An 18,449-nucleotide genomic window follows, 5' to 3' on the forward strand; every position below is an offset into this window, starting at 1 on the left:
TGGGGAAAAAACAGAGACGGCACGGACGAATAATTGATGTTTATTTCAAACCGATATGCAGGTTACACAATGCGCACGGCATCGACTCAGTAGGATGTAGGACCACCGCGAGCGGCGATGCACGCAGAAACACGTCGAGGTACAGAGTCAATAAGAGTGCGGATGGTGTCCTGAGGGATGGTTCTCCATTCTCTGTCAACCATTTGCCACAGTTGGTCATCCGTACGAGGCTGGGGCAGAGTTTGCAAACGGCGTCCAATGAGATCCCACACGTGTTCGATTGGTGAGAGATCCGGAGAGTACGCTGGCCACGGAAGCATCTGTACACCTCGTAGAGCCTGTTGGGAGATGCGAGCAGTGTGTGGGCGGGCATTATCCTGTTGAAACAGAGTATTGGGCAGCCCCTGAAGGTACGGGAGTGCCACCGGCCGCAGCACATGCTGCACGTAGCGGTGGGCATTTAACGTGCCTTGAATACGCACTAGAGGTGACGTGGAATCATACGCAATAGCGCCCCAAACCATGATGCCGCGTTGTCTAGCGGTAGGGCGCTCCACAGTTACTGCCGGATTTGACCTTTCTCCACGCCGACGCCACACTCGTCTGCGGTGACTATCACTGACAGAACAGAAGCGTGACTCATCGGAGAACACGACGTTCCGCCATTCCCTCATCCAAGTCGCTCTAGCCCGGCACCATGCCAGGCGTGCACGTCTATGCTGTGGAGTCAATGGTAGTCTTCTGAGCGGACGCCGGGAGTGCAGGCCTCATTCAACCAATCGACGGGAAATTGTTCTGGTCGATATTGGAACAGCCAGGGTGTCTTGCACATGCTGAAGAATGGCGGTTGACGTGGCGTGCGGGGCTGCCACCGCTTGGCGGCGGATGCGCCGATCCTCGCGTGCTGACGTCACTCGGGCTGCGCCTGGACCCCTCGCACGTGCCACATGTCCCTGCGCCAACCATCTTCGCCACAGGCGCTGCACCGTGGACACATCCCTATGGGTATCGGCTGCGATTTGACGAAGCGACCAACCTGCCCTTCTCAGCCCGATCACCATACCCCTCGTAAAGTCGTCTGTCTGCTGGAAATGCCTCCGTTGACGGCGGCCTGGCATTCTTAGCTATACACGTGTCCTGTGGCACACGACAACACGTTCTACAATGACTGTCGGCTGAGAAATCACGGTACGAAGTGGGCCATTCGCCAACGCCGTGTCCCATTTATCGTTCGCTACGTGCGCAGCACAGCGGCGCATTTCACATCATGAGCATACCTCAGTGACGTCAGTCTACCCTGCAATTGGCATAAGGTTCTGACCACTCCTTCTTGGTGTTGCATTTGCTCTGTCAGTCAGTGTATTATAATGCCAAATCTCAACATCATTCGGGTTTACGATTCAGCTGATAAAAATGATTACTCTTAAATCGAAATTAAGGAAAATTTAAATTAATAATACCTTTTTGCGCTTTAAAAAAGTAACTCGTGTCATGGAAAATGTCGTAGTATATCGCAGTATATTTTAAAATAATTATTAATGTGCGAGTGGTGCCAATATATCGAACGGAGCATTCAGTCTTGAAAGGCATAATTCAAGAGATAACGCGAAGTAACAGATGTCTTACAGTACTATTGAATACTTGTGCATGCATTTGTTATTGTATACAAAACTGTAGAATTTAACTGGTTGCCAACCGTCCATGCATTAGTCGTCCATTCGTTCTATTCCAAGAGCAGAGTGTCTCGCGCTACCCCGTTCGTTCAAATATCAATGGGACGGAAGAGCAGTCTCCCTTGGAGCTCGGGCGAGTCTGCAGACGGACAGCATTGCGACTGCCCCGGTTCGCTCCACCTTCCCACTCCCAGTTCGTCAACGAACGAACCGACTCTCTTGAACGATTCGCAATTTGGAGCGGAGCGAACGAGCTAGCTCGACCTATCACTAGTATGGTGCCAGCGTAAGAGTGGTAGGAAATCGAATTCGACAATCTCAGTGAAACAACGATTTTAAAAAAAAGTCAATCTAGCAGTCACTGTGCAAGTGAAGTATACTGAAAAGTTCAATTCGAAGAACTTTGCGTTCCACACGTAGAGCAGAAAGGAACTAGTGTTAACAAGAAACCAACAGTGGACCGAGACGCGGTAGAGGCAGTATTCTCAACGCAAGTGTAAGGAAATGTGTCTAGTATTGGCGTGTTCCATCCACAATATTTGCGTTTATTCAATTTTAAGAGAAAAACAAATTTTTCAAAAATGATGGAAATCATCTCCGCAACAACCCTCTGAAAACACGAATGTACGGACAGTATTTGCAAGACAGAACGCGTTTCGTTTCAAAAAGAGTTTCAGCATTTAAAATCCGCATGGTTTTTCCATCGTTTTCTGCATCTGACGACTAATACACAGTTTTAAAAAATAGGGGGAACATGCTTTGTAACGTCTGGTATGTGAACGTTAATTTGCTAAATGGGGTTCCAATGGTCGTACAGCATACTTGAGACCTTAGCTACTCAGGGTATGTCAAATCGAAGTTATACTCCATCTGTAGGCGTAGCCATGTAATAAACTATCAGGTAACCCCTCAAAACAAAGTGAATAGCGGTGCGTCCGTGTGTCGTGTGAGGTACACAGACTACTGCGTTCATTTGAGCACATTGTTCGTCAACCAGCACATCCCATAAGACTTTTTTTGCTAGTGGCTTTACGTCGCACTGACACAGATAGGTCTTATGGTGACGATGGGATAGGAAAGGCCTAGGAGTTGGAAGGAAGCGGCCGTGGCCTTAATGAAGGCACAACCCCAGCATTTGCGTGGTGTGAAAATGGGAAACAACGGAAAACCATCTTCAGGGCTGCCGACAGTGGCATTCAAACCCACTATCTCCCGGATGCAAGCTCACAGCCGCGCGCCCCTAACCGCACGGCCAACTCGCCCGGTACCAGCTTAACGAGGTTCAAATCGCAAGGGCCGTCACTTTGATCCAGGAAGGATGGCCTTTTCGTCGTGTTGCTGTGGATCTCAATGTCTCTCCGTCAGTTATTCAACGCTTGTGGAATCGCTACAATGAGACAGGTCAGTTCATAAGAAGGGTTGGACAAGGTCGTGGACGCATGACAACCCCCACAGGATGACCGATATCTGACCATGTTGCGTTGCGGCGTCGTTCAGTAACTGGCAGAGAACTGTAACAAAACCTCAGAAGGGTCACTGGAGTCACGGTGTCTGGCCAGACAGTAAGGAACAGGTTAAGAGAAGTGTCCTTACGACCCAGACGTCCTGTTCGAGTGCCCTGTTTAACGCAGCAACATCGCGCAGCTCGCCTTCTGTTTACCCGTACCCACGTCAACTGGCAACTTCGCCAATGGAGACCTGCGTTGTTCACAGACGAGTCCTGATTTCCCCCGACACAGCATGCAGGACGTCAACGTATATGGAGACGCCGTGGTGAGCAGTACATACCAAACTGTGTCCAGGAAGGCAACCGATTCGGACAAGGATTTGTGATGGTATGGGCTGGCATCAGTATTGATGGCCGTACGGATCTTGCCGTCGTCCGTAGTAATCTTACCGCTGCGGGGTTCATCGAGCAGATACTGCTACAACATGTGTTGGTTGCTGAATACGGTGTTGGCCCTGAATTCGTACTCATGCACGACAATGCCAGGGCTCATGTAGCGCGCATCACTAGACCTGTCTTGCGAGAACTGGACATTCAAGAGATGGAATAGCCAGCAGTGAGTCCCGAACTCAATTCCTTCGAGCATGTGTGGGATAGGCTTGACAGAAGTGTTCGTGGGTGTCCTGTTCCACCACAGACTTTCCAAGACCTCGAGCAGGCTCTCATTGAAGAATGGGACCTGATACTATAACGTGACCTCCGACGACTTATACGGAGCATGCCACGTAGGTGCGAAGCTGTGATAAATGCTCGTGGAGGACATACACCATACTGAAGCTCTCCAAATGTGATAAAAACCCACCCTGGAGGAAAGTTTTCACTCTGTTTTCTCCTCTATTTGGGCATTTCAGTTTGTGTTCTGAAAATTAACGCGAATCCATCGATGTTCTTTTGTATACTTCAACGGTAAAGAATAAAGGTTTAGTTGGTAATATACGTCGGTATGAGGTATTGTTTTGTGGAGCATGCCATACAAAACCATTTAGCATCCTACATTCAATATCTTCAATACGGATTAACAATGATTTTTATCACTTGCAACGCATGCCATACATTCAAAAACATGTTCCTCTAATTTTTTTGAACTGTGTATATATAACTTATAGCAAGATACATGAATAATCTATGTTTCTGTGTTCGTACGGGTTAATCTCGAGAATCAACCAATCATGGAGGGAGGTCTAAGAGTTAAGCAGTGCCGACTTTAGTTAAGTAAGCTAAAGGGACAAGCATGCGACATTCGAACAATGATGATGCCTGTTCTTAAAATAAGCCTAACATCTAGGTCATCGGCCCCTAATGGTACGAGTTGAGACGAAATGTAATGACAATTACAATTCCAAAATTCAAAAAACATAATGATGAATTAATATGAATTTAAAATAATCAGCGGATCTAACTCACACTATTAACAGTTGAAATAATTTCAAAATCCATCCACTAACTAGAATTCATAATCATTGTTCATCTTAGTCTTTCTGAACTTAAAACAAGCAGTGAATCCGATCCACAACATTCCACCTTCCAATAAAATAACAGAACAAAGGACTGCAGTTCACCGGCCCCTCATAATGGTAAAGTAGAACCATGGTGTTCCTCGAGTAGCGGTACATATCACAAGTAACGTAGACTCACGATGTTCCTGGTACTAAGCAGAGGAAAGACTTATGGTGTTCGCCACATAATGGCACCAGACCCACAGTGTTTCTCACATAATGGTACATACCAACCACAGGCAACGTAAATCTACAGTGTTCCGCATATTGTGGTACTAATCACTGGTACTGTAATCCCATAGTGATCCACCCACGATGCTACTAACCACAAATCTATGGTGATGGTACTAATCACAAGTACTCTCATGTTTCTAATTCCATCATCCCTTTGTCGCCCCTTTTAGTCGCCTACGACTGGCAGGGGATACCGTGGGTATATTTTTCATCTGCGGCCCCCACCCCTACTGGGCAAGTGAAAAACAAAGAAAGGGATCAGACACTTCGAAACACGAAGTACCGGACAAAGAAAGGCAAGGGTCACGATGGCTGCGAATTCTCTAATACCGCCGGGGTCGGAAAAAACAAATGTTGACCAAGAGAGGTCGGACAGGATAGATAAAAGTGGCACAAGTGGAAGCAATGACAGGACTCAGCTAAGGACCCCGTGATCGCCAACCCACGCTCTCAAGTTGAGAGCCCCTGAGGCCCCATTTTAGTCGCCTCTTACGACAGCTAGGGGATACCGCGTGTGTGTGTGTGTGTGTGTGTGTGTGTACACTTCGTCTGCGTCCCCCACCCACAGGGGATACGTTCGAACGGTTTTTGCCTTACGACAGACAGCGATAGACACAAACTGTTTTTCTGTCAAGTCGTCGGCGTGGAGACTGGTTGCATCCTCAAAATACACGGAGAATATTGAAAACGCAAAAACCAATGACGGCACACAGCCCTGCGAGTAGAATGTGCTATCACAGTATTCAGTGGAAGCTAAATTTTGCTCTGACCTGTGCCAAGAGACAGCAATAGGCTAAGTGAAGGAACCTACTGTTGATCATAAAGAGCTCTGCAAAAAGTCCGTGACGGTATACACTGGCGGAAAAAAAATATCCAAACATCAAGAAGGGGTTGTGCTAGATTAACGAACGTTGGTAAGCGTGTTTATTCATCTGAAAGATGACGTGGATTCAAATTTCCCGCAAATCGCATTAGCTCATGACAGCTCGCTGCGGTTGAACGGGGCCGTATAATAGGGCTACCAGAAGGTGGATTTTCCTTCCGCGCTGCTGCAGAACGACTTAGCAGTTATGTCTCCAACTGTGCATGCATGCTGGCAGCAGTGGTCACGAGAAGGTGCGCTCGCAAGAAGACCGGGCTCTAGAACCATGAAACTACTTGTAATATTAATACATCACACAGGGAACACCATAGGTTGCATTTACTTGCGCGTAGTACCACTATGTTAGGTACGCAATAGGTTTGTGATTAGTAGCGACAGTGTGTGAATCAGGAGGTGGGTCCTACAGTACCTGTGATTCGTACCCCTCTATGAGCGAGACCGTGGGATTAGCGACACCATGGTTCTGCCTTACCTATGCTCAGTTCCCAATATATGACGAATTCCACGGGATAGTACGAGTCCCTGTGGTTAGTCCACTTATGTGAGGAACGCCATAGGTTTGTGTTGCCTTTATAGGTTTGCGTTGCCTGCAAATAGCGCCGTAATGTGCGAAACACCATAGGTCTGTGTTACATGTGCGCATTACACTACCTGTGAATAGTACCATAATGTGTGGAATACCGCAAGTCTACGCTACTTTTGATTAGTACCGCAACATTACACATAGCATGGTTCTACTTTCCTAGCGAAATACTATTATGAGGGGCTGATGACCTGGATTTTCGACCCGTTTCGATTATTAGCATATTCGATTCAGCATCGTGCTATAGAAGCAGTCCCTTGGTTAGTAATACTATTGTTTTGTGCCAGCTTCTGTGCATGTGAGGCACTGTGGGTCAGATCCACTGATCGTTTTAAATTCATATCCGTCCATCCATTCATTCTTCGTCCTTATGCTTTGAATTCTGGTCAGTGGAGGATTTTGGACTTTTAAGTTGTCATTTCATTTCGTACCATTAGGGGCCGATGACCTCGATGTTAGGCCCCTATAAACAACAAACATCAATGAATGAACCAATCAATTACTCATTCCACCTGTCTGCTGCGTCTACACACTGGACCTACACCGGGAGTTCTGGTCTGCGGAGCACTCTCGTGGTTATCCCACGCACCCTAACTGCAGATATGTACGTCCGTTTGGTGATTCAACCAGTTGTGCTGCCATTCATGACCAGCACTCCCGGGGGTAATGCACGCCCTTATGCCGCTGTTGCAACCCAAAGTGCTCAACAGAGTGCCGGCATGTCGCCTTGGCCAATCGAGCACGTATAGGACATCACTGGACGACAACTCCTCAACCGGCATTCACCGACCAAGTGCAACAGGCATGGAACTATATTCGACAAGCTGATATCCGGCACCTGTATGACACATTCAACAGTCTGGCGATTACACCGGTTATTAATGGACCAGCATAGCACATTTGCGATGGCTTTTCTCGCGCGGATATTAACCTGCAGTCTTGTACCTTCAATGAAATAGATATGTTACCTCGACAAATATATTCCCGAAATGTCCGTATTCTACATTCCTTATTTCATGGTGTTCGCCAGTGTATATTGCGTATGCTCAACAGCGGCCTGCAATAACCTTTTTTATGTTACAGTTTGCAGGGGAAAAGAAATCAACATTTGGAAAACATACTTTGAGATTCCTCAAAAAATATTTACAAAAATAAACTGTTTATTTACCCCAATAAGGCTGACTTAACTGAAATGCGGACAACTTACGTGTCACAGACAAACGAGGAACCTAACACGGCACAGGAGCAGTGACGTCCCACTGCGACTGAGAACCTTTCCTTATTCAGCATTATAATCGCTAGAAAAAACATTTTTAAAAATACCTGTTTGATTTATTCAGCGCTCGATATTAACGGACATGGTTTTATTTTATAATATGTACACATTAAAAAAACTCACACGTTACAACTTTCTCTGCAGTCACATTCGCCAAGATGGCCCTCTTTTTTCAGTAGTTTCTGGCTCCATTTCGAACTAAGTATCGCGTCCGTGATCGAGACTGACTGACAGATCTTCATCTGACACTGACTTTCACGGCCTGTAACGTAACCACAGCGTCACTGTCGCCGCCAGCCCGTGGGAAGCGCAGGAATTGTCGAAATAGCACACGAGAGCAAGCTAACAGACAGGAGCCGAAAAAACGCAGCTCTGGGCTACGTACAAATATTAGGAGGAAAAGAAGTAATATTGTCAAGAAGGAAATCCTATTACCTTCATAAATGCTAAATTGCTCCCGTGCGAAGCCGGTGCGAATCTCAAACAGGGGTATTTCACTAACAGACAATATCATAATAAGAGCAAATGAAACAAACACCCCATTTCTCATTTCTCAAGCCACGTGATGTTTTCTTGATACTTCCTTTCAATACCGTGAGACATGAAGTCGACCAAAATACAGTGTTAAAGTGTACCCGTAACACCAGTGCATCTGATGAAATAGAAGCTCAGTTGTACTTCCTCTTAGAACAATAACCATGAACAGGAAAAACACCCTATGAACAACACGCCACATCACAGCCTTTTAAGAAAACTCCTTCCCACCCGAAAACATTTGACAAATAAAATGGAAGTAAATCAAAAGAAAACCATCTAAATGGTGTTCAGAAAAGGTGGGATAAGATCTACCGAAGACATCATCTTTATAAAGAAGCTATTCAGGTACTTAGCTGGGAGTAACCCAGCAGCCTACAACAAGGTCGTTTAGAATACACATTATGGGAGAGCCATGGCAGCGGCCAAGAGAATGTTCCGACATCAAGAACGTTAAAATCCTAAGTCTTCCTTCTGCCTTAAAACTCTTCGAAGCTAAAACCATTCCGACCCTATGTAACGGTATAGAAATCATTTGGCAAAATCTCGGTGAAGAGGACCTCAAGAATCTGGAGGAAACAAAGGCCCGTTTCATCAACTTGGCTCTAAGACTTTCCAAATCTTCCCATCAAGATTAGTATACGAACTCGCGACAGAAACTTTCGTGATGGAGAACCTACGACTAAGATGCTCCCCTTACCGACGAACTTGGCAAAAGTTGTCCAAGAGAAGAGAAGAGAAGAGGAAAACAATATGGCCGAAGTTTTACATCACAAACGCAATGGTTGAGCGTTCATGGACATGACCCAAACAAGACCTTCGTCATTTGACAAAGGGATTAGGGATGCATGGTTACCACCACAAAATGTGTAAAGAGAAAACATTCCATGAACCTCAACAGGACTGCGTTTGTGATCTCTGCAACCTGACGTGTGACATGCCATATTGCCAACTGTAAAAAAAAAATTCCATCAGTTCCTATCGTAAGACGTGATATCCTTTCTTTATAAACACTTGTGCGCAATTCTTAGGTTAAATTAAATGCGGATTTTGCATAATGAGTTGACATAATGTTAGATTCGATGGCTAAATGGTTAGCGTGCTGGCCTTTGGTCACAGGGGTCCCGGGTTCGATACCTGGCAAGGTCGGGAACTTTAACCACAATTGGTTAATTCCCCTGGCACGGGAACTGGGTGTATGTGTCGTCTTCATCATCATTCTATCGTCATCACGACGCGTAGGTCGCCTACGGACACCTGACGAGCCGAAGTCCTCGGACACATCCCGGCACTAAAAGCCAAACGCCATTTCATTTCAATTGAGATAATGGAGTATGGTATGGTGCAGTCTCCCGAACTGGCACCTTGTCACCGAACCAAAGGAATTAACCAATGAAAGAAAATCCCAGAGCACGGGACCCTTTAGATCAAAGCCCAGCATGCTGGAAGCGGACATTGACATCAAACCAAGTGAAGGGAAATTAGCCGCTTTTGCGTTTACTCAATTGAAACACAATGAATGAAAGAAAGAAAACTTCCAAGAGTGATCGACATCGTCACTACATCATCTACAACAATCGCCCCTTCGAAAGATACGTTGTTTTTTTTAGAATTGGTTTTACGTCGTACCAACACAGATAGGTCTTATGGCGACGATGGGATAGGAAAGGAATCGGAGTGGGAAGGAAGCGGTCGTGACCTTCCTGTACAGCCCCACCATTCACCTGGTGTGAAACCGAGAAACCACGGGAATCTCAAGGGCTGCCGACAGTGGGGTTCGAACCTACTATCTCCCGGATGCAAGCTCACAGCTGCTCACCCCTAAGCGCACAGCCAACTCGCCCAGTGATACAGTAATTGTCTATCGTTGAAATTACATTAATTTCTATCAATTATGGGGTAATGAATACTGTAATTCTTCTTATTATTATTCACTACCGGCAAAGATAATTTTTTCATCCGCATAAAGGAGGGAACCGAGAAATTGATTGGCTGCAGCGATCTCCGGTGTCTCATACCGTCACCGAAGAACGGAGACCCAGTATGTAACAAAAACCTGATTTCATAGCAGAGTGAAAAAGCTGCCCTTTGGTTGGAAATTGAAAACGATTAGACAATAATCATACTGATGAGTACAATAATGTATATTTCTCTTCTAAGATCTTCATTCTGCACGTAGGGGACTATACGAGCTGCCAGTGTAGGTTCATTTTATGGAATGCTATTGCATTATCTTGCGTTGTATCCACTAACCTATCGGAAGCTTTGTGCAGCCACAGTGATGAAAAATAAAACAATATTTCAGAAAAACTTCAGGTAGGAGGTCCTCATTCTCAAGCAACGATATGCTGAATTTATTCCTTCCCGTTCAGAATTGTCTGTATCCCGCGTGATTGAAATGCACGGTAAGTATTAGCTGACTTGGTGCCATCGCGTTGAGCTACGCCAGTTTGACTGCAAATGGACATTCAAAGAAAAACTGGCGAGATTATTCGAACGCCGAGTACTGCCAGTAAAACGATAAACTAGTTCCCTTAAAAGGTAGAAATAACTGCAAACAGGTTAACAAACGAATCAATCAGTCAATCCATCGCCTTTCTGAGAAATAAGCTTTCACTAATGTTACTTCACAGGCGGAGAGAAACCGTTCTGATCATCTTTACGTAACAGTGGTCCATCCTGAGATCCTGCCGACTACATCAGAAGGATGATATTAATAGCAAACATTCGAGAACAGATTACGAATTCTTGGTATGGACAAAAGAAGAAAATGGTTATTTACGAAAGCGAGTTTGACGTAAGAGTTGAAAACATAGTCGCGAAACTCATCCTTGTAAAGTACAATATTACACTGTCAATTTTTCATTGTAATAACGTTAAAATAGAGACACGAACAGTCGATGGCATCCATGAAAGAATCAATACACATGCTTCTGATAGTGCATATTGATGTTGGTTGTGCCGCAAGTTAAGGTCCACTTCCCACGCACCTCGACGTAGTATGTATAGGGTCGAGGCAATACTTGACGCAATATTGGAGGTAGAGAGGTAATTAACACACACCATTGGCATCACATGGGGTTTTATTGACACAAACAGACAATAGATGGCGCTGGACAGCAACACGTCAGGAATTGCCGTAAAGAGAGGGTGTCAGATAAGCCTGCTTGGCCTCCCCGCTCCCCCGTGTGATTGATTGTGGAGTCTGCCGCGATCGTTCGACCTCATTAGGGAATTTCTCACCATACGTACGGATATGCTGTACACTGCTACAGGTATTGTTGATGAATGACGGCCGATATGTTGAGCATGTGTTGCTGAACCTCGACTGTTACACTAATATGAAGCGCATCTATTGGTCATTTTGTGTACTTTATTTTGGTGCCAATAAAACCCCACGTTATGCCAATCATGTGCGTCAAGTATTGCCTCGTCAAATGTTACCGGTCTTTTGGGTGACCCTGTATTTCCAAGACAAGTGGTGGTGATGGTATAAGAACTGGGTAAGAGGTGAGATACTTCGAAGAATGAAAGTAAATGAAAGGGAACTCTGCGAAAGCTTAAAACCATCGGGGTCGGAAGAGAACAGGAAAGATGGAGACTCGTACAAGTAATGACGGACTCAGCTAAGTGACACGTGGTCACCAAACCACGCTGCCTGGGTCCCCTTCAGTCGCCTTTTACGACAGGAAGAGAATACTACCCACAGGGGTTTTCGTGTTCTGCCAAGTATTTTTATTGATTTGTTTATGAAATTATATACATGAACTAGGAACCCTTATTTATCAACAACAACAACAAAGCATTCGTAAATTCTAATAACAAAGGTTTTCAAAATCCAACATTTCTAATGCAGAACTTTAAACAGCAATATTTGGACTGACATTTCTCAAGAATCTGTCGCTCAAGTGAGCAATGATAACTTTAAAAACGAAAATATTTCCTTCTTCCCGTTTTCTGTCAGCGGTATACGAGTATAAATTCAAAACAGATAAGTATATCTTTTTTTTTATAAGAACTCTTCCAATCAGAGGTACGTTACAGAGAGTTCCTTAACCGACACATAATTAGCTATCAATAAGAAAAAAGATAATATAACCGCGAAGTTGGGGGAATAGAATCGCGGCTTACTCTTACGATTTTAAAATGTTTCCTTGCAGGGCGAAATTCCGACAGTCAACTTCAAAAGAGGATAAACCCGTTTGAAACAGGAGGTACGGCAGTAATACGAGCAGCGTAACATGATCTAGGGTGTCCTTCACGCTGCACGCCTGCAGATCTACAGACGTAGTTAAGGACAAGGAAGAGAATCCCCATGTTCATTCCGCGATGTACACAGCTGTGAAATATTGTGCTAAAAACAAAAACCTTGTCATCTCTATAGGGATCAAGATAAAATGCGGCGATCAGGACAAAGAAAACTTATGACAACCATACTTTAAGTCACCGCGTCTCACTTCGATCTTCAGTCCCAAAGGACGTGAAGCGAGTATTCGCAGAAAAACGGAACCATCGGTATTTGACCGTTCTTGCCGTTTCGCTACTTAACGGACTTCTCATGACGTTCGAGCGCGCTCTTCTCGAGGCATGTTAGGGAAACGACACTCACGCAACAAATCACTGTATTCCAGTGGCGTGTGCTGCTGGGTTAAAGAACTTTGTATTAACATTTTATATTTTTCCTTAGAACGCTTTTTTTAATGTTTAAAACATTGCGAACAACTAAGCCAAGCCAAGTACAGCTCGCACTACCGCAGTTCCAGCTTCTCCAGCGAGCTGAGTTTCCTTGCTGTCGCAAAAGAGAGCTAGCTACCCCAGCGAAATTTAAGGTCGCTTGGGTGACGCATGCACTTGAAGCTTCCTTATCCTGGGAGCTGAACGGAGCTCCCCCCGACAGCAATTTACGGCGACAGACCAGCTAACTTAGGTAAAGTAATGTTGGTTTTAATACTTGACACTCGAAGTCTTCCGCGCCACACACTAGAGACTGCAATATACTAGCTGTTGTACCCGTGCTCCGCTACGGAATTCTAGTGTACACGTCGTGAGCAAGATTATCCCAGTATGTCCCAAAATCGTAATTTTTTAATTAATGAGTAACTCTGTCATAATTGGCCTCAGTGGTCCTAAATGGATATAAAAATAACAATAAAATGATTTTCAGATATAAGATATTCTCGCAGGAGGGTGTTGCCATAATTATGGCAACGCTGGGTCATACTGGGAAATATTGAGTAAAAAAAGAAAGACAAGAAGAAATGTTTTGTACAATGTTGTGTTTATTTTTGCATTAACTTGAAGGGTAAATCAATTAAAGGCATTATCAGTTAATTTGTTAAGGCTTTTGGGCCTTCCAATAATGAATAGATCACCGTTTGACTTATTCTACCGATGTAATGGTAATATGCTATTGAGGTCACAATTCTGTTCTTTTTCTAAAGGGATAGTTTACTATGTCTGCGGCCATACTATAGTTTCTGCTACTCCTTTCATTCCTTGATGTGAAATTTCACGAAGCATTTGATGCAAAGCCCTACATCACGTTTCTTGCAAGCAGTGCGACCGATTGTGGAGCAGTTGTCAGCAGCGCATCTCCTCTTCTTCTCAATGGGAATCGGCCAATGGTTTAGTCCATCGTAGCGTAGGTATTCTAGATTTCCGTTTGCGAGTAGGTCCTGGGCCTCTAGGGCCTTCACCAAAGTGGTTGCAATAGTAAACTGCAATTTGACGCCTAAATTCTAGTCGTGGCATTCTCGGATGTGCTACTCTATGCAACTGTCACGCGTTTTGCACACATACGTCGCTCAACCAAGTGAAGATACTACTCCACTTCTTGACTCGGTTCCCGATGCGATACAGAGGCACATTCTGGTCCATGTGATCAGCACCACCCATGTGCTTATTACATTTGGCCTGTTAACACCTGTTTTCTTTCTTTGTTCCTTGGAATAGCGTTGCACTCTAGACGTGGGATTCATTCCGAATGTGGTAGATGCAGCACTCACAACTGAATTATCGACCCATTTAGTCACACGTATGTCAGTTACTTCCATTTTCACTTAAGTGCAATATCCTCGAGGCTGCTTCTTTAGGGTCTGTTGGTTCTCAAGTGGACAGTTTTTGGGAATTCTGTTGTCGCGAATAGTACCTGTGCCCGAATAACCTCGATTTCAAATAGGCTAGCAACGGAAGGCCGGTAAATAAATTGTCAAAATAAAATGAGAATGATAGCTGATGTACATCAAAGTGAACATCATCAATCATACTCAACAGTGGAGCTGTAGACTTCCCAAATCTCTCCTCATAGACTTTATTTGCTCTGGGATTTCTACCTTCATAAATTTCAAAATTCATCAGATAACCTGCTGGAGTACATAACGACCAAACTTTGTACCCGAAGCGTAATGGCTTACCTTTTATAAATTTTTTGCAACCGTAACGACCGAAGTAAGTCTCTGGTAAGACCCCAACTAGAGTATGATTCCAGTGTATGGGACCCTCACCAGGATTACCTGATTCAAGAACTGGAAAAAATCCAAAGAAAAGCAGCTCGATTTGTTCTGGATGATTTCCGACAAAAGAGTAGCGTTACAAAAACGTTGCAATGTTTGGGTTGGGAAGAATTGAGAGAAAGAAGAAGAGCTGCTCGACTAAGTGGTATGTTCCGAGCTGTCAGCGGAGAGTTGGCGTGGAATGACATTAGTAGACGAATAAGTTTGAATGGCGTTTATAAAAGTAGGAAAGATCACAATATGAAGATAAAGTTGGAATTCAAGAGGACAAACTGGGGCAAATATTCATTTATAGGAAGGGGAGTTAGGGATTGGAATAACTTACCAAGGGAGACGTTCAATAAATTTCCAATTTCTTTGAAATCATTTAGGAAAAGGCTAGGAAAGCAACAGATAGGGAATCTGCCACCTGGGCGACTGCCCTAAATGCAGATCAGTATTGAGTGATTGATTGCTCTCATCGTAGAATAGGTGCTGCTCAGGGTGAAAATGTTTGAGCATATTGGACTTCAAATGGTCTGTGATGGGTCGTAGTTTCCACATTTTGTCAGCGATTTCTGCGCATTGATTTTGAAACAATTTTATTCTTTAGCCTTACATCTGATCATCTTCACCACTCAAAGCACCACTTTCAACGTCAGGAGGCTCGATAAACAACGATTGAGGTTCTTCATCATCGGGCAGTATTTCTTCCAAGTAGTCAAGAGCTTCTTTTAGAGTAACTGGTCTGAAAATATAGAAAACCGCATTAAAAGTGCTATACTTTGCAAGCAGTCAGGTATTGTGCGCAAAAAGTAGTATACAGACTGCTATGGCAATGCTAGGAACGGATAAAAAATAGAAATACCCATATGGCCCAGCATTGCCATATGGCAACAGCATCAAAAATCCTTACATATCTTCACTTTATGGGAGCCAGCATATTTTTCATTTATACTAACGTAATGCTACAACTTTCGAAAGAAAATGGCAATAACCAGAAAGGAAGAATTCCTTGCAGGAATGTAAATATACCTGTTAATGAAATTATGGTCCTCTTGATTTGACATTTCTTTTTCTCACTCTCACTTTGCGATGTTACTGCACACAAACCACTTGAGTAACCGACAAAACTATTCAGAATTAACAATATAGGTCCCTATAATGTATAATTCTGACAATGGTTTCATGAAAAGTGAATTGTTGAATAGCCAACAAATAAAACAGACACATGTAACCCAGATTGCAACGCTCGGACATATCGGGTTAAATTACATAGCTCTTAACGTTACCCTCGAAACGCGACGGGTAAATCATCAAACATCTTTTCTTATATGAAGACCTGGCTTTTTACATCCTCAGAAAGACTGTTTTAGTGGTTTTCCCAACTGAAATGAACATACATTACAATGACGTCAGAAGGAATGGTGCGATTAAAAGCAATGCTTTCACATGAAATACTCGACCAAATGAAACACCACATAATCTCACTTTTAACGAACAGGAATACACTGCCGATCTAACAGTCCAAAGTTCCAGAGATGGAATGACCAAGCCGCAGACAGCTCGTCCTTTTTCGGCGGGGAGAGGGTGGCATACTTCCCTCGTCAGTCGTTGATGCACGTACACTCAGTATGCGAGTGAAACTATAAAACTTCAGCGACGGTCAAATACCAGTTACATTTTGCTGATTATTTTAGATTAGGCTTTTTAAGTAAAGAACAAATAGCCCCAGTGTACTTTTGGGAAAACTAGGACTGTACTATCACGAGGCGTCACCCTATGAATTTGTAAATCCAATGATGGTGTCACTGCCGTGGATATCAATTTGGAAGTATGTGCGAGCGTGTGGTTGAAAATATTATTGAAAGATCTTTCTCAGGTAGACGTTTGCACGAAAAACGCAGCCTTATAAAATGGTGGTGTTGACTTTACAGAGTGTAGTGGGGCTACGATTGTTTATATTTTAAAAAAACATTTTTGTAGCTGGGCTAATGAATATGTTCACCGCACGCCACTGCTATGTTGTCAACGACTCGCGTGAAATAGTACATTAATCAGAAAGGAGTGAGTGAGGAGCGGAGAGCCCGTAACTAATCAGACGTGAGGTTCACACTGTAGCGCAGTGCAGATGTTTGGCGACTGGAGAGCTGCCGGGACTGCACAGTCGATAACACTGTCTGCACTACGCGGCTTGTTCCTTCCAGCTGTCTTTCTCCGAGTAAAAATCGACGTTACCGGTACCAACAACAACGGCTTTACGTCCCATTATTACGATTTTCGCAGAAGCCGAGGTGCCGGAATTTACATCCGCATGAGTTCGTTTCACATGCCAGTATTTTTTTTTTTGCTTTACGTCGCACCGACACATATGTCTTACCGGCGGCGATGGAATAGGAAAGGCCTAGGAATTTGAAGGAAGCGGCCGTGCCTTAATTAAGGTACAGCCCCGGCATTTGTCTGGTGTGAAAACGGGAAACCACGGAAAACCATCTTCAGGGCTGCCGACAGTGGGATTCGAACCCACTATCTCCCGGATGCAACTCACAGCTGTGCGCTCCTAACCGCACGGCAAACTCGCCCGGTATGTGGGTATTATAAAACGTTCACTACTCTTATATGGCTATATTAGTGAATTACAGCTCAGCTGGGAAACACTTTTTTAGTCCTGTGTCGTTTCCCGTTATTTCTTCTTTTATGAAGCCGAGCAATTCGTAAAATGACTTATCTGATGTGATGAGTGAATGAAGTTTACAATAAGGGCAGGGGAGAGAAATCTAAAATTAGAGAATAGATATTCGGGTGTAGGTTCATTCAGGAGTAAAAATACTGGAGTTGTAAGGAAGGAGCAGGTTGCTTAGTTTTCCATCTTTGAAGCAGAGCAGTTTTATTTTATAATAAGGGTAGGTGAGCGAGTTCCAAGTTAAAAGAAAATATTAAATAATTTCAAAGTTGAGATATTTTTGAACAGGCCTAGAATAATGTTTGTATCTTTACGGGGCACATAGACGACAGTAATGCAGACAGTCAGGATCAATAGACAGTGGCGCCTATACTTACCCTGGTCAAAGGGTCCCCACTACACAGTTCAGCCGATCAATGGCGAAAATCTAAAACAAGAGAAAATCATACGGGTTACAAAAGTAAAACTTCGACGAACAAAAAGACTGTTTTCCCAACATCTACGCGAGCGCAGCAAAGTATCAACTGTTATAAAACAATATATATGACATAAACATAGAAAACATTCAATGCCACACACAGTGCTCATGGCACTTCAGGCCTTCCAACGACCGCTACCCAGTCCGAAAGCCTGCACATTACCACGGGACGCCACGTCAGCGCGACAAATTCTCTCTACCGTTACTCTTGACTTAACGAAGTAGCGCTGCTATATCACCCGTCACCTAGCTCCTAAATTGTTTTCATGTAGGCAGAATGAACCCCGAACCAGCCCCGAGATGCCTGACGGGGCCGGGATTGTGATTACTATTTTGACCAGGTGAGGTCTGAGAGGAAAGATGAAAGCGAGGAGTCTGACAATTGGAAATTAGCCAAGTTCCGAGTCCCTAGCCCCTCTTTTAATCGCCCTTTTACAACAGGCAGGGGATACCCACACCCACCCACAGTGGAAAATGTTCAATGTCAAACGACTCAATATGACCGGTGCACTCTGAGCTAGAAGTGGTGTGTCGAAATAGTCTGGATAACTTCGTGTTTGTTTTGTCCCGTTCCCCTACGGGGTCGAGTATGAGGTGAGACGAATCTGTCG

General features: G+C 44.2%; 1 protein-coding gene across 10 annotated transcripts in view; it reads right to left on the reverse strand.

Moving 5' to 3' along the window:
* Positions 1–18,449, reverse strand: part of beta-Spec (spectrin beta chain) — a 636,597-nt gene that overhangs the window by 475,938 nt on the left and 142,210 nt on the right. For 9 of the 10 annotated variants that reach the window (XM_067155517.2, XM_067155514.2, XM_067155515.2 and 6 more), the window contains exon 2: positions 17,738–17,787. The exons of the other annotated variant lie outside the window; for it this stretch is intronic. The gene's annotated coding sequence lies outside the window, so the exon portion shown is untranslated. The remainder of the gene's footprint in view (positions 1–17,737; positions 17,788–18,449) is intronic. 10 annotated transcript variants of the gene reach the window in all.

This window comes from Anabrus simplex, chromosome 11 (genome assembly GCF_040414725.1).
Source record: "Anabrus simplex isolate iqAnaSimp1 chromosome 11, ASM4041472v1, whole genome shotgun sequence".
NCBI classification, from domain to species: domain Eukaryota; kingdom Metazoa; phylum Arthropoda; class Insecta; order Orthoptera; family Tettigoniidae; genus Anabrus; species Anabrus simplex.